The following is a 14,420-nucleotide window of genomic DNA, read 5'->3' on the forward strand; positions in this document are numbered from 1 at the left end:
ATGAAGATTGTTGTTTATCTTATTTTAAACAAATTAAAATTGTTAAAACCAGTGTTATAAGACATGTTGTGGTTGTAGATTAAGATGAAGATTGTTGTTTATCTTACTTTAAACAAATTAAAATTGTTAAAACCAGTGTTATAAGACATGTTGTGGTTGTAGATTAAGATGAAGATTGTTGTTTATCTTACTTTAAACAAATTAAAATTGTTAAAACCAGTGTTATAAGACATGTTGTGCTTGTAGATTAAGATGAAGATTGTTGTTTATCTGACTTTAAACAACACACGAAGCCTGTTGCAGAAGAGTTTATAACCATCATGATATCATTACTAGATCACAGTAGTGTGATCAGTGTTTATAACCATCATGATATCATTACTAGATCACAGTAGTGTGATCAGTGTTTATAACCATCATGATATCATTACTAGATCACAGTAGTGTGATCAGTGTTTATAACCATCATGATATCATTACTAGATCACAGTAGTGTGATGAGTGTTTAGTGTGATCAGATAGTGACATCATGATGATTATAAACACTGATCACACTACTCTGTCCTGATAATGATAGCATAATGGTTATAAATACTGATCACAATACTGTGTTCTAGTAATGATATCATGATGTGTATAAACACTGATCACAATACTGTGTTCTAGTAATGATATCATGATATGTATAAACACTGATCACAATACTGTGTTCTAGTAATGACATCATGATATGTATAAACACTGATCACAATATTGTGATCTAGTAATGACATCATGATGTGTATAAACACTGATCACAATACTGTGTTCTAGTAATGATATTATAATGTGTATAAACACTGATCACAATACTGTGTTCTAGTAATGATATTATAATGTGTATAAACACTGATCACAATACTGTGGTCTAGTAATGATATCATGATGTGTAAAAACACTGATCACAATACTGTGTTCTAGTAATGATATCATGATGTGTATAAACACTGATGACAATACTGTGTTCTAGTAATTATATCATGATGTGTATAAACACTGATCACAATACTGTGTTCTAGTAATGATATCATGATGTGTAAAAACACTGAGCACAATACTATGTTCTAGTAATGATATCATGATGTGTATAACCACTGATGACAATACTGTGTTCTAGTAATGACATCATGATGTGTATAAACACTGATCACAATACTGTGTTCTAGTAATGATATCATGATGTGTATAAACACTGATCACAATACTGTGTTCTAGTAATGATATCATGATGTGTATAAACACTGATCACAATACTGTGTTCTAGTAATGATATCATGATATCACTTACGTCTCTCTTAACGTTATATAATTTATTTAGGAGTACTTAAAACACACACACGTATAGTTTTATATTACGTACATACGTATAAGTGTATGTGTGTTAAATAATCCTGAATAATATATTATATAACATACATATTAACAATCGTTAAGCCTCTACGAAATATTTGAAGCACACACACACACGTATAGTTTTATACTATGTATACATTTTTATATATCTTTACATTTATATTGTGATCAGTGTTTATAACCACCATTATTAGAACACAGTACTGTGATCCGTGTTTATAACCATCACTATTAGAACACAGTACTGTGATCGTGTTTATAACCATCATTATTAGAACATAGTACTGTGATCAGTGTTTGTAACCACCATTATTAGAACATAGTACTGTGATCCGTGTTTATAACCATCACTATTAGAACACAGTACTGTGATCGTGTTTATAACCATCATTATTAGAACATAGTACTGTGATCGTGTTTATAACCATCATTATTAGAACATAGTACTGTGATCCGTGTTTATAACCATCACTATTAGAACACAGTACTGTGATCGTGTTTATAACCACCATTATTAGAACACAGTACTGTGATCGTGTTTATAACCACCATGGATAAATACCTGAAGTATTCGCTGCTGTATAAACTTTATCATAGATTGACACACAGACCATAAATACCTGAAGTATTCGCTGCTGTATAAACTTTATCATAGATTGACACACAGACCATAAATACCTGAAGTATTCGCTGCTGTATAAACTTTATCATAGATTGACACACAGACCATAAATACCTGAAGTATTCGCTGCTATATAAAGATTATTATAGATTGATACACAGACCATAAATACCTGAAGTATTCGCTGCTATATAAACTTTATCATAGATTGACACATAGACCATAAATACCTGAAGTATTCGCTGCTATATAAACTTTATCATAGATTGACACATAGACCATAAATACCTGAAGTATTCGCTGCTATATAAACTTTATCATAGACTGACACATAAATTAATCTTGCCACAGAATAAACATCTTGCACTTTTCAGGTGGTATTAGTTTGTTAAGAAGTTAAAAGAAACCGACGTAAAGTCGTAAATGTTGTCGTATAAAAACCCGGTTTTAGGCCTTTTAAATTTACAAAACATTGTACTAATGTTTTTTATGTTCAACAGAAAAAGGATTTGATATTTGTGTGACGAAACACGTTGTTAATTGTTTGTAACTAGAGTGTTATATCACGGCACCAAACTCGTTCAAGAAATAACTTTGTGTTCATAGTTCCTCATCATGAAAACTTAGGATATAACTTGTAATATGAGAAAAACGTAATATTCGTTACACAGCTAACTATATTAGATAGACGTAATATCACATTACGTGGCTAACAATAATAGACAGACGTAATATCACATTACGTGGCTAAAAGTGCTGGTTATTAGGGAAGTGTTATTATTGTTTCAATTATACCCACCTTTCAGTTTGCAATACAGATATCAGTGTCAGGAACATTCACAACATGCTCCAATGTGAAAACTATAGAATAACTAGTAAAATATTAACCATCGACAATTAATAACGATAAAAACATCATAAACATAGTGCTAAACAATATAAAGTCTGTATCATCACGTAGATATATCAGTAAAATATAACTGTTAAACCTATAGATACACGGTGGTAAACATCAAAAAGTCTATAACATCACGTTACATGACTGGTGCATTAGTAAAATAAAACTATTAAATCAAAAGACACACGGTAGTAAACAATATAAACTCTATACAATCATGATACGTAAGTTATATATTATTAAAATAAACCTGATAAACCTATACAAATATGGAAGTAAATAATATGAAGTCTATATCATCACGTCACATGACTGATATATTATTAAAATAAAACAGTTAAAACAATAGAAACACCGTGGTTGACAATATAAAATTCATATGATCACGTTGTTTGACTTATATATTACTAAAATAAAAGTGTTAAAATTATAGAAATACAGCAGTAAACATTATAAAGTCTAAAGCATGACGTTACATGACTGAAATATTTTATTAAAATAAAACTGTTAATCCAAAAGAAAAACGGTAGTAAACAATATATAAAATCTGTATGATAACCTTAAAACCTATAGAAACCGGAAATAAACAATATAAGGTCTGTAACATCAGTTACATGACTGATATATTAGTAAAATATAACTGTTAAACCTATAGAAACACGGTAGTAAACAATATAAGGTCTGTAACATCAGTTACATGACAGATATATTAGTAAAATATAACTGTTAAACTTATAGAAACACGGTAGTAAACAATATAAGGTCTGTAACATCAGTTACATGACTGATATATTAGTAAAATATAACTGTTAAACCTATAGAAACACGGTAGTAAACAATATAAGGTCTGTAACATCAGTTACATGACTGATATATTAGTAAAATATAACTGTTAAACCTATAGAAACACGGTAGTAAACAATATAAGGTCTGTAACATCAGTTACATGACTGATATATTAGTAAAATATAACTGTTAAACCTATAGAAACACGGTAGTAAACAATATAAGGTCTGTAACATCAGTTACATGACTGATATATTAGTAAAATATAACTGTTAAACCTATAGAAACACGGTAGTAAACAATATAAGGTCTGTAACATCAGTTACATGACTGATATATTAGTAAAATATAACTGTTAAACCTATAGAAACACGGTAGTAAACAATATAAGGTCTGTAACATCAGTTACATGACTGATATATTAGTAAAATAAAGCTGTTAAACCTATAGAAACACGGTAGTAAACAATATAAGGTCTGTAACATCAGTCACGTGACAAATATATTAGTAAAATATAATTGTTAAACCTATAGAAACACGGTAATAAACAATATAAGGTCTGTAACATCAGTTACATTACTGATATATTAGTAAAATATAACTGTTAAACCTATAGAAACACGGTAGTAAACAATATAAGGTCTGTAACATCAGTTACATGACTGATATATTAGTAAAATAAAGCTGTTAAACCTATAGAAACACGGGAGTAAACAATATAAGGTCTGTAACATCAGTTACATGACTGATATATTAGTAAAATATAACTGTTAAACCTATAGAAACACGATAGTAAACAATATAAGGTCTGTAACATCAGTTACATGACTGATATATTAGTAAAACAAAGCTGTTAAACCTATAGAAACACGGTAGTAAACAATATAAGTTCTGTAACATCAGTTACATGACTAATATATTAGTAAAATATAACTGTTAAACCTATAGAAACACGGTAGTAAACAATATAAGGTCTGTAACATCAGTCACATGACTGATATATTAGTAAAATAAAGCTGTTAAACCTATAGAAACACGGTAGTAAACAATATAAGGTCTGTAACATCAGTTACATGACTGATATATTAGTAAAATATAACTGTTAAACCTATAGAAACACGGTAGTAAACAATATAAGGTCTGTAACATCAGTTACATGACTGATATATTAGTAAAATAAAACTGTTAAACCTATAGAAACACGGCAGTAAACAATATAAGGTCTGTAACATCAGTTACATGACGGATATATTAGTAAAATATAACTGTTAAACCTATAGAAACACGGTAGTAAACAATATAAGGTCTGTAACATCAGTCACATGACTGATATATTAGTAAAATAAAGCTGTTAAACCTATAGAAACACGGTAGTAAACAATATAAGGTCTGTAACATCAGTTACATGACTGATATATTAGTAAAATATAACTGTTAAACCTATAGAAACACGGTAGTAAACAATATAAGGTCTGTAACATCAGTTACATGACTGATATATTAGTAAAATAAAACTGTTAAACCTATAGAAACACGGTAGTAAACAATATAAGGTCTGTAACATCAGTTACATGACTAATATATTAGTAAAATATAACTGTTAAACCCATAGAAACACGGTAGTAAACAATATAAGCTCTGTAACATCAGTTACATGACTGATATATTAGTAAAATATAACTGTTAAACCTATAGAAACACGGTAGTAAACAATATAAGTTCTGTAACATCAGTTACATGACTAATATATTAGTAAAATATAACTGTTAAACCTATAGAAACACGGTAGTAAACAATATAAGGTCTGTAACATCAGTCATGACTGATATATTAGTAAAATAAAGCTGTTAAACCTATAGAAACACGGTAGTAAACAATATAAGGTCTGTAACATCAGTTACATGACTGATATATTAGTAAAATATAACTGTTAAACCTATAGAAACACGGTAGTAAACAATATAAGGTCTGTAACATCAGTTACATGACTGATATATTAGTAAAATAAAGCTGTTAAACCTATAGAAACACGGTAGTAAACAATATAAGGTCTGTAACATCAGTTACATGACTGATATATTAGTAAAATGTAACTGTTAAACCTATAGAAACACGGTAGTAAACAATATAAGGTCTGTAACATCAGTTACATGACTGATATATTAGTAAAATATAACTGTTAAACCTATAGAAACACGGTAGTAAACAATATAAGGTCTGTAACATCAGTTACATGACTGATATATTAGTAAAATATAACTGTTAAACCTATAGAAACACGGTAGTAAACAATATAAGGTCTGTAACATCAGTCACGTGACTAATATATTAGTAAAATATAACTGTTAAACCTATAGAAACACGGTAGTAAACAATATAAGTTCTGTAACATCAGTTACATGACTAATATATTAGTAAAATATAACTGTTAAACCTAAAGAAACACGGTAGTGAACAATATAAGGTCTGTAACATCAGTCACGTGACTAATATATTAGAAAAATATAACTGTTAAACCTATAGAAACACGGTAGTAAACAATATAAGGTCTGTAACATCAGTTACATGACTGATATATTAGTAAAATATAACTGTTAAACCTATAGAAACACGGTAGTAAACAATATAAGGTCTGTAACATCAGTTACATGACTGATATATTAGTAAAATATAACTGTTAAACCTATAGAAACACGGTAGTAAACAATATAAGGTCTGTAACATCAGTTCCATGAGTGATATATTTGTAAAATATAACTGTTAAACCTATAGAAACACGGTAGTAAACAATATAAGGTCTGTAACATCAGTCACGTTACTAATATATTAGTAAAATATAACTGTTAAACCTATAGAAACACGGTAGTAAACAAGATAAGGTCTGTAACATCAGTTACATGACTGATATATTAGTAAAATAAAGCTGTTAAACCTATAGAAACACGGTAGTAAACAATATAAGGTCTGTAACATCAGTCACATGACTGATATATTAGTAAAATAAAACTGTTAAACCTATAGAAACACGGTAGTAAACAATATAAGGTCTGTAACATCAGTTACATGACTGATATATTAGTAAAATATAACTGTTAAACCTATAGAAACACGGTAGTAAACAATATAAGGTCTGTAACATCAGTTACATGACTGATATATTAGTAAAATATAACTGTTAAACCTATAGAAACACGGTAGTAAACAATATAAGGTCTGTAACATCAGTTACATGACTGATATATTAGTAAAATATAACTGTTAAACCTATAGAAACACGGTAGTAAACAATATAAGTTCTGTAACATCAGTTACATGACTGATATATTAGTAAAATATAACTGTTAAACCTATAGAAACACGGTAGTAAACAATATAAGGTCTGTAACATCAGTTACATGACTGATATATTAGTAAAATAAAGCTGTTAAACCTATAGAAACACGGTAGTAAACAATATAAGGTCTGTAACATCAGTCACGTGACTAATATATTAGTAAAATATAATTGTTAAACCTATAGAAACACGGTAATAAACAATATAAGGTCTGTAACATCAGTTACATTACTGATATATTAGTAAAATATAACTGTTAAACCTATAGAAACACGGTAGTAAACAATATAAGGTCTGTAACATCAGTTACATGACTGATATATTAGTAAAATATAACTGTTAAACCTATAGAAACACGGTAGTAAACAATATAAGGTCTGTAACATCAGTTACATGACTGATATATTAGTAAAATATAACTGTTAAACCTATAGAAACACGGTAGTAAACAATATAAGGTCTGTAACATCAGTTACATGACTGATATATTAGTAAAATAAAGCTGTTAAACCTATAGAAACACGGTAGTAAACAATATAAGGTCTGTAACATCAGTCACGTGACAAATATATTAGTAAAATATAATTGTTAAACCTATAGAAACACGGTAATAAACAATATAAGGTCTGTAACATCAGTTACATTACTGATATATTAGTAAAATATAACTGTTAAACCTATAGAAACACGGTAGTAAACAATATAAGGTCTGTAACATCAGTTACATGACTGATATATTAGTAAAATAAAGCTGTTAAACCTATAGAAACACGGGAGTAAACAATATAAGGTCTGTAACATCAGTTACATGACTGATATATTAGTAAAATATAACTGTTAAACCTATAGAAACACGATAGTAAACAATATAAGGTCTGTAACATCAGTTACATGACTGATATATTAGTAAAATAAAGCTGTTAAACCTATAGAAACACGGTAGTAAACAATATAAGTTCTGTAACATCAGTTACATGACTAATATATTAGTAAAATATAACTGTTAAACCTATAGAAACACGGTAGTAAACAATATAAGGTCTATAACATCAGTTACATGACTGATATATTAGTAAAATATAACTGTTAAACCTATAGAAACACGGTAGTAAACAATATAAGGTCTGTAACATCAGTTACATGACTAATATATTAGTAAAATATAACTGTTAAACCCATAGAAACACGGTAGTAAACAATATAAGCTCTGTAACATCAGTTACATGACTGATATATTAGTAAAATATAACTGTTAAACCTATAGAAACACGGTAGTAAACAATATAAGTTCTGTAACATCAGTTACATGACTAATATATTAGTAAAATATAACTGTTAAACCTATAGAAACACGGTAGTAAACAATATAAGGTCTGTAACATCAGTCATGACTGATATATTAGTAAAATAAAGCTGTTAAACCTATAGAAACACGGTAGTAAACAATATAAGGTCTGTAACATCAGTTACATGACTGATATATTAGTAAAATATAACTGTTAAACCTATAGAAACACGGTAGTAAACAATATAAGGTCTGTAACATCAGTTACATGACTGATATATTAGTAAAATAAAGCTGTTAAACCTATAGAAACACGGTAGTAAACAATATAAGGTCTGTAACATCAGTTACATGACTGATATATTAGTAAAATGTAACTGTTAAACCTATAGAAACACGGTAGTAAACAATATAAGGTCTGTAACATCAGTTACATGACTGATATATTAGTAAAATATAACTGTTAAACCTATAGAAACACGGTAGTAAACAATATAAGGTCTGTAACATCAGTTACATGACTGATATATTAGTAAAATATAACTGTTAAACCTATAGAAACACGGTAGTAAACAATATAAGGTCTGTAACATCAGTCACGTGACTAATATATTAGTAAAATATAACTGTTAAACCTATAGAAACACGGTAGTAAACAATATAAGTTCTGTAACATCAGTTACATGACTAATATATTAGTAAAATATAACTGTTAAACCTAAAGAAACACGGTAGTAAACAATATAAGGTCTGTAACATCAGTCACGTGACTAATATATTAGAAAAATATAACTGTGTAACCTATAGAAACACGGTAATAAACAATATAAGGTCTGTAACATCAGTTACATGACTGATATATTAGTAAAATATAACTGTTAAACCTATAGAAACACGGTAGTAAACAATATAAGGTCTGTAACATCAGTTACATGACTGATATATTAGTAAAATATAACTGTTAAACCTATAGAAACACGGTAGTAAACAATATAAGGTCTGTAACATCAGTTCCATGAGTGATATATTTGTAAAATATAACTGTTAAACCTATAGAAACACGGTAGTAAACAATATAAGGTCTGTAACATCAGTCACGTTACTAATATATTAGTAAAATATAACTGTTAAACCTATAGAAACACGGTAGTAAACAAGATAAGGTCTGTAACATCAGTTACATGACTGATATATTAGTAAAATAAAGCTGTTAAACCTATAGAAACACGGTAGTAAACAATATAAGGTCTGTAACATCAGTCACATGACTGATATATTAGTAAAATAAAACTGTTAAACCTATAGAAACACGGTAGTAAACAATATAAGGTCTGTAACATCAGTTACATGACTGATATATTAGTAAAATATAACTGTTAAACCTATAGAAACACGGTAGTAAACAATATAAGGTCTGTAACATCAGTCACGTGACTAATATATTAGTAAAATATAACTGTTAAACCTATTGAAACACGGTAGTAAACAATATAAGGTCTGTAACATCAGTTACATAACTGATATATTAGTAAAATATAACTGTTAAACCTATAAAATCACGGTAGTAAACAATATAAGGTCTGTAACGTCAGTCACGTGACTAATATATTAGTAAAATATAACTGTTAAACCTATAGAAACACGGTAGTAAACAATATAAGGTCTGTAACATCAGTTACATGACTGATATATTAGTAAAATATAACTGTTAAACCTATAGAAATACGGTAGTAAACAATATAAGGTCTGTAACATCAGTTACGTGACTGATATATTAGTAAAATATAACTGTTAAACCTATAGAAACACGGTAGTAAACAATATAAGGTCTGTAACATCAGTTACATGACTGATATATTAGTAAAATATAACTGTTAAACCTATAGAAACACGGTAGTAAACAATATAAGTTCTGTTACATCAGTTACATGACTGATATATTAGTAAAATATAACTGTTAAACCTATAGAAACACGGTAGTAAACAATATAAGGTCTGTAACATCAGTTACATGACTGATATATTAGTAAAATAAAGCTGTTAAACCTATAGAAACACGGTAGTAAACAATATAAGGTCTGTAACATCAGTCACGTGACTGATATATTAGTAAAATATAATTGTTAAACCTATAGAAACACGGTAGTAAACAATATAAGGTCTGTAACATCAGTTACATGACTGATATATTAGTAAAATAAAGCTGTTAAACCTATAGAAACACGGTAATAAACAATATAAGGTCTGTAACATCAGTCACGTGACTAATATATTAGTAAAATATAATTGTTAAACCTATAGAAACACGGTAATAAACAATATAAGGTCTGTAACATCAGTTACATTACTGATATATTAGTAAAATATAACTGTTAAACCTATAGAAACACGGTAGTAAACAATATAAGGTCTGTAACATCAGTTACATGACTGATATATTAGTAAAATATAACTGTTAAACCTATAGAAACACGGTAGTAAACAATATAAGGTCTGTAACATCAGTCACATGACTGATATATTAAAAAAATAAAACTGTTAAGCCTATAGAAACCCAGAAATAAACAATATAGGATCTGTAACATCAGTCACATGACTGATATATTAGTAAAATAAAGCTGTTAAACCTATAGAAACCCGGTAGTAAACAATATAAGGTCTGTAATATCAGTTACATGACTGATATATTAGTAAAATAAAGCTGTTAAACCTATAGAAACATGGCAGTAAACAATATAAGGTATGTAACATCAGTTACCTGACTGATATATTTGTAAAATAAAACTGTTAAACCTATAGAAACTCGGTAGTAAACAATATAAGGTCTATAACATCAGTTACATGACTGATATATTAGTAAAATAAAGCTGTTAAACCTATAGAAACACGGTAGTAAACAAAATAAGGTCTGTAACATCAGTCACATGACTGATATATTAGAAAAATAAAACTGTTAAACCTATAGAAACCCGGAAATAAACAATATAGATCTGTAACATCAGTCACATGACTGATATATTAGTAAAATAAAGCTGTTAAACCTATAGAAACACGGTAGTAAACAATGTAAGGTCTGTAACATCAGTCACATGACTGATATATTAGTAAAATAAAGCTGTTAAACCTATAGAAACACGGTAGTAAACAATATAAGGTCTGTAACATCAGTTACATGACTGATATATTAGTAAAATATAACTGTTAAACCTATAGAAACACGGTAGTAAACAATATAAGGTCTGTAACATCAGTCACGTGACTAATATATTAGTAAAATATAACTGTTAAACCTATAGAAACACGGTAGTAAACAAAATAAGGTCTGTAACATCAGTCACATGACTGATATATTAGAAAAATAAAACTGTTAAACCTATAGAAACCCGGAAATAAACAATATAGGATCTGTAACATCAGTCACATGACTGATATATTAGTAAAATAAAGCTGTTAAACCTATAGAAACACGGTAGTAAACAATGTAAGGTCTGTAACATCAGTCACATGACTGATATATTAGTAAAATAAAGCTGTTAAACCTATAGAAGCACGATAGTAAACAATATGAGGTCTGTAACATCAGTTACACGACTAATGTATTAGTAAAATAAAACTCTTAGGCCAATGAAACACTGTGGTAAAGTATATAATGTCTGTGATATCACGTTTCATTTTGCTGATAAATGTATATTTTATACAGTGGAACTTCACAGGCATAAATATTTTGCAGTCGTCAAACAAACACAATATGTTATTGGTTAATCATGATTAAGTCTTAGAGGTTGAAAAATAGAAGGTTTTATCTTCTGATTTTACAAAGAATGTGGATGATAAGACATTGTTTTATGTCTCAAGAGACGTAGAGAAGCGTATTTTACTTTATTATTTCAAGGATTATATGTGAGCCTTATATTTTTAAGAAAATGATATTAACTTTCGAAGATTCTTACATCAAACTGATGGAAAGTCATAGATTTTCTAAGGTTAAAAATCATGTTAGGCCTGTTAAGGATATAAAATATTGTATTAATAATCGAGATGCTTCACACAATTGGAATTTGAGATTTGATTCTCTAGAAATATTTGAGTTGTTACGACTCATAACTAGAGTATTCTATTTTACAAATGTATTTAAAAAAAATAATGTTTTCTATAAATGTTTGCTACTTTTGAGAACTTGGATGTCAATTATTGTGTGTTAAGTTTCTTACTTACAATAATATATTTTGATTCTTTCATTTAAGGGTTAGCTTTGTCTACAATGTGTTAGTTTTGTCTAGATATTTTTTTAAATAATTTGAAATGCCCACAGCGAATTATTATCATATAATTAACTCTCTTAGCTTTTGTATTTGTATTTGTGTAATCTAGTATCGTTAAAGATTTTCTAGAAAGTCATTGACAAGTGCCCCAATATACATTGAATATGTAAATACTAAAAAATATGGTATAATTAACATAACATGACACAGATAAAGGTTCTCCGTCACAGAAGATCATGATAAAATCTTACCTCTTCCTATCAATGGCTGCAGAAACCAGAAAAACCAGAAGGCAGTTACATACGTGCTTTCCGGGATCGGATATTATTACCCGTGTCTTGAAAACACAGTACATGAGAGATACGGTTGAGAATTATCCATCACGTCTTTCTTTCAGTCTACACTATAACATTGTCTCTCATTCTTTTATCATCACTTAAACCTTTAAATAGACCCTCAACACACGCCGAAGAATCCCGTGGGGTTCCTTGCTTTTTTCCGCTGTTGACGGAAATGACGGACGCCTAGACATTGCAGCCACCTACCACAGAGCTAGTTCGAGTGTTTAGTGCTGGTGGAGACTGCATACAGTGATGCTCGCATATAATCTCGTTCTTCTGATCCTGGAAAGGCATTTTGGGATGGCTGAATTAATGCTCGCACAATAGATGTCCAAACGCTGTGTTCGGCCGGAGTTAGCGTTTGGTAAATCAATACTGTCATTCATTGCTTTTAGTGTGAGTATTAGTTAATGAATATAGAGATAATTTATTCGTAACATTGACGGGCAATTAGAAACATGTTTTTCTATCTCTCTCTCAGTGGTACTCCTATATGGTACTTCTTATGTTATTTACAAGCTAACAAACTAGCTTTACTTGTACGTCACGAGGGCGAATGATCCACTAAAATGTCCTCACTGCTATCAGATATGTTTTCCATTTGATAAGCAGGATTGAGCCAAACCGAAACGCATGACATGTTACCGTTTCATTAATGACATTTCTTCTCTTGTTATCCTTAAACGTAAGACTCACTTCAAGGAAGTCTATAGATATTTGCAGGGCCTAACTCGGCAATATACAAAATATATGAAACATCATTAAGAATAATTCATTTTACAAATAAAACCACACACTTCTTAAAGATACGGATATTTATATCTACTTTAAAATAAGATACTGTAAGATATATATCACGAAAGTACATAAATATACAACAGAAACACTTTATACAATCGCTTTTACAAACATTCTTTTGGAAACGGAACACGAACTAGAAACACAAATTGGACGACACATTACATTACTCTTCAAAGTTATCTGTGGGGACTATAGAGACATGGAGTACAGTTACAGTATAACCCAATAGCTTCCAAGATGACTCGTACCTTCCAAAGCCAATCAGACTCTGTAGGTGAAGGTCAGGAAGATATGGGAAGGAATATTTACATATAATTGAACTAAATTTTCCTGGTCTGCAATAAGGAGAAGTAACAAAATAGAAAAACACAGGATTATGAAAAAATACATAGATAATACTGCAGAAATATTATTATTATGAAAATATACACAGATAATACTGCAAAAATATTATTATTATGAAACAAACACAGATAATACTGCAGAAATATTATTATGAAAAAAATACACAGATAATACTGAAAAATATTATTATTATGAAACAAACACAGATAATACTGCAGAAATATTATTATGAAAAAATACACAGATAATACTGCAGAAATATTATTATTATGAAAAATACACAGATAATACTGCAAAATATTATTATTATGAAACAAACACAGATAATACTGCAGAAATATTATTATGAAAAAA

The 14,420-nt window shown here is 29.1% G+C and overlaps 1 pseudogene across 1 annotated transcript in view; it reads right to left on the reverse strand.

Moving 5' to 3' along the window:
• The window catches only part of LOC143251262 (metabotropic glutamate receptor 1 pseudogene), a 108,436-nt pseudogene extending 95,276 nt beyond the window's left edge, over positions 1 to 13,160 (reverse strand). The window contains exon 1 of the transcript XR_013028550.1: positions 12,831 to 13,160. The product of XR_013028550.1 is annotated as a metabotropic glutamate receptor 1 pseudogene (transcript). The remainder of the gene's footprint in view (positions 1 to 12,830) is intronic.
• Between the last annotated feature and the right edge of the window lie 1,260 nt (positions 13,161 to 14,420).

This window comes from Tachypleus tridentatus, chromosome 5 (assembly GCF_004210375.1).
Source record: "Tachypleus tridentatus isolate NWPU-2018 chromosome 5, ASM421037v1, whole genome shotgun sequence".
Taxonomy (NCBI): Eukaryota; Metazoa; Arthropoda; class Merostomata; order Xiphosura; family Limulidae; genus Tachypleus; species Tachypleus tridentatus.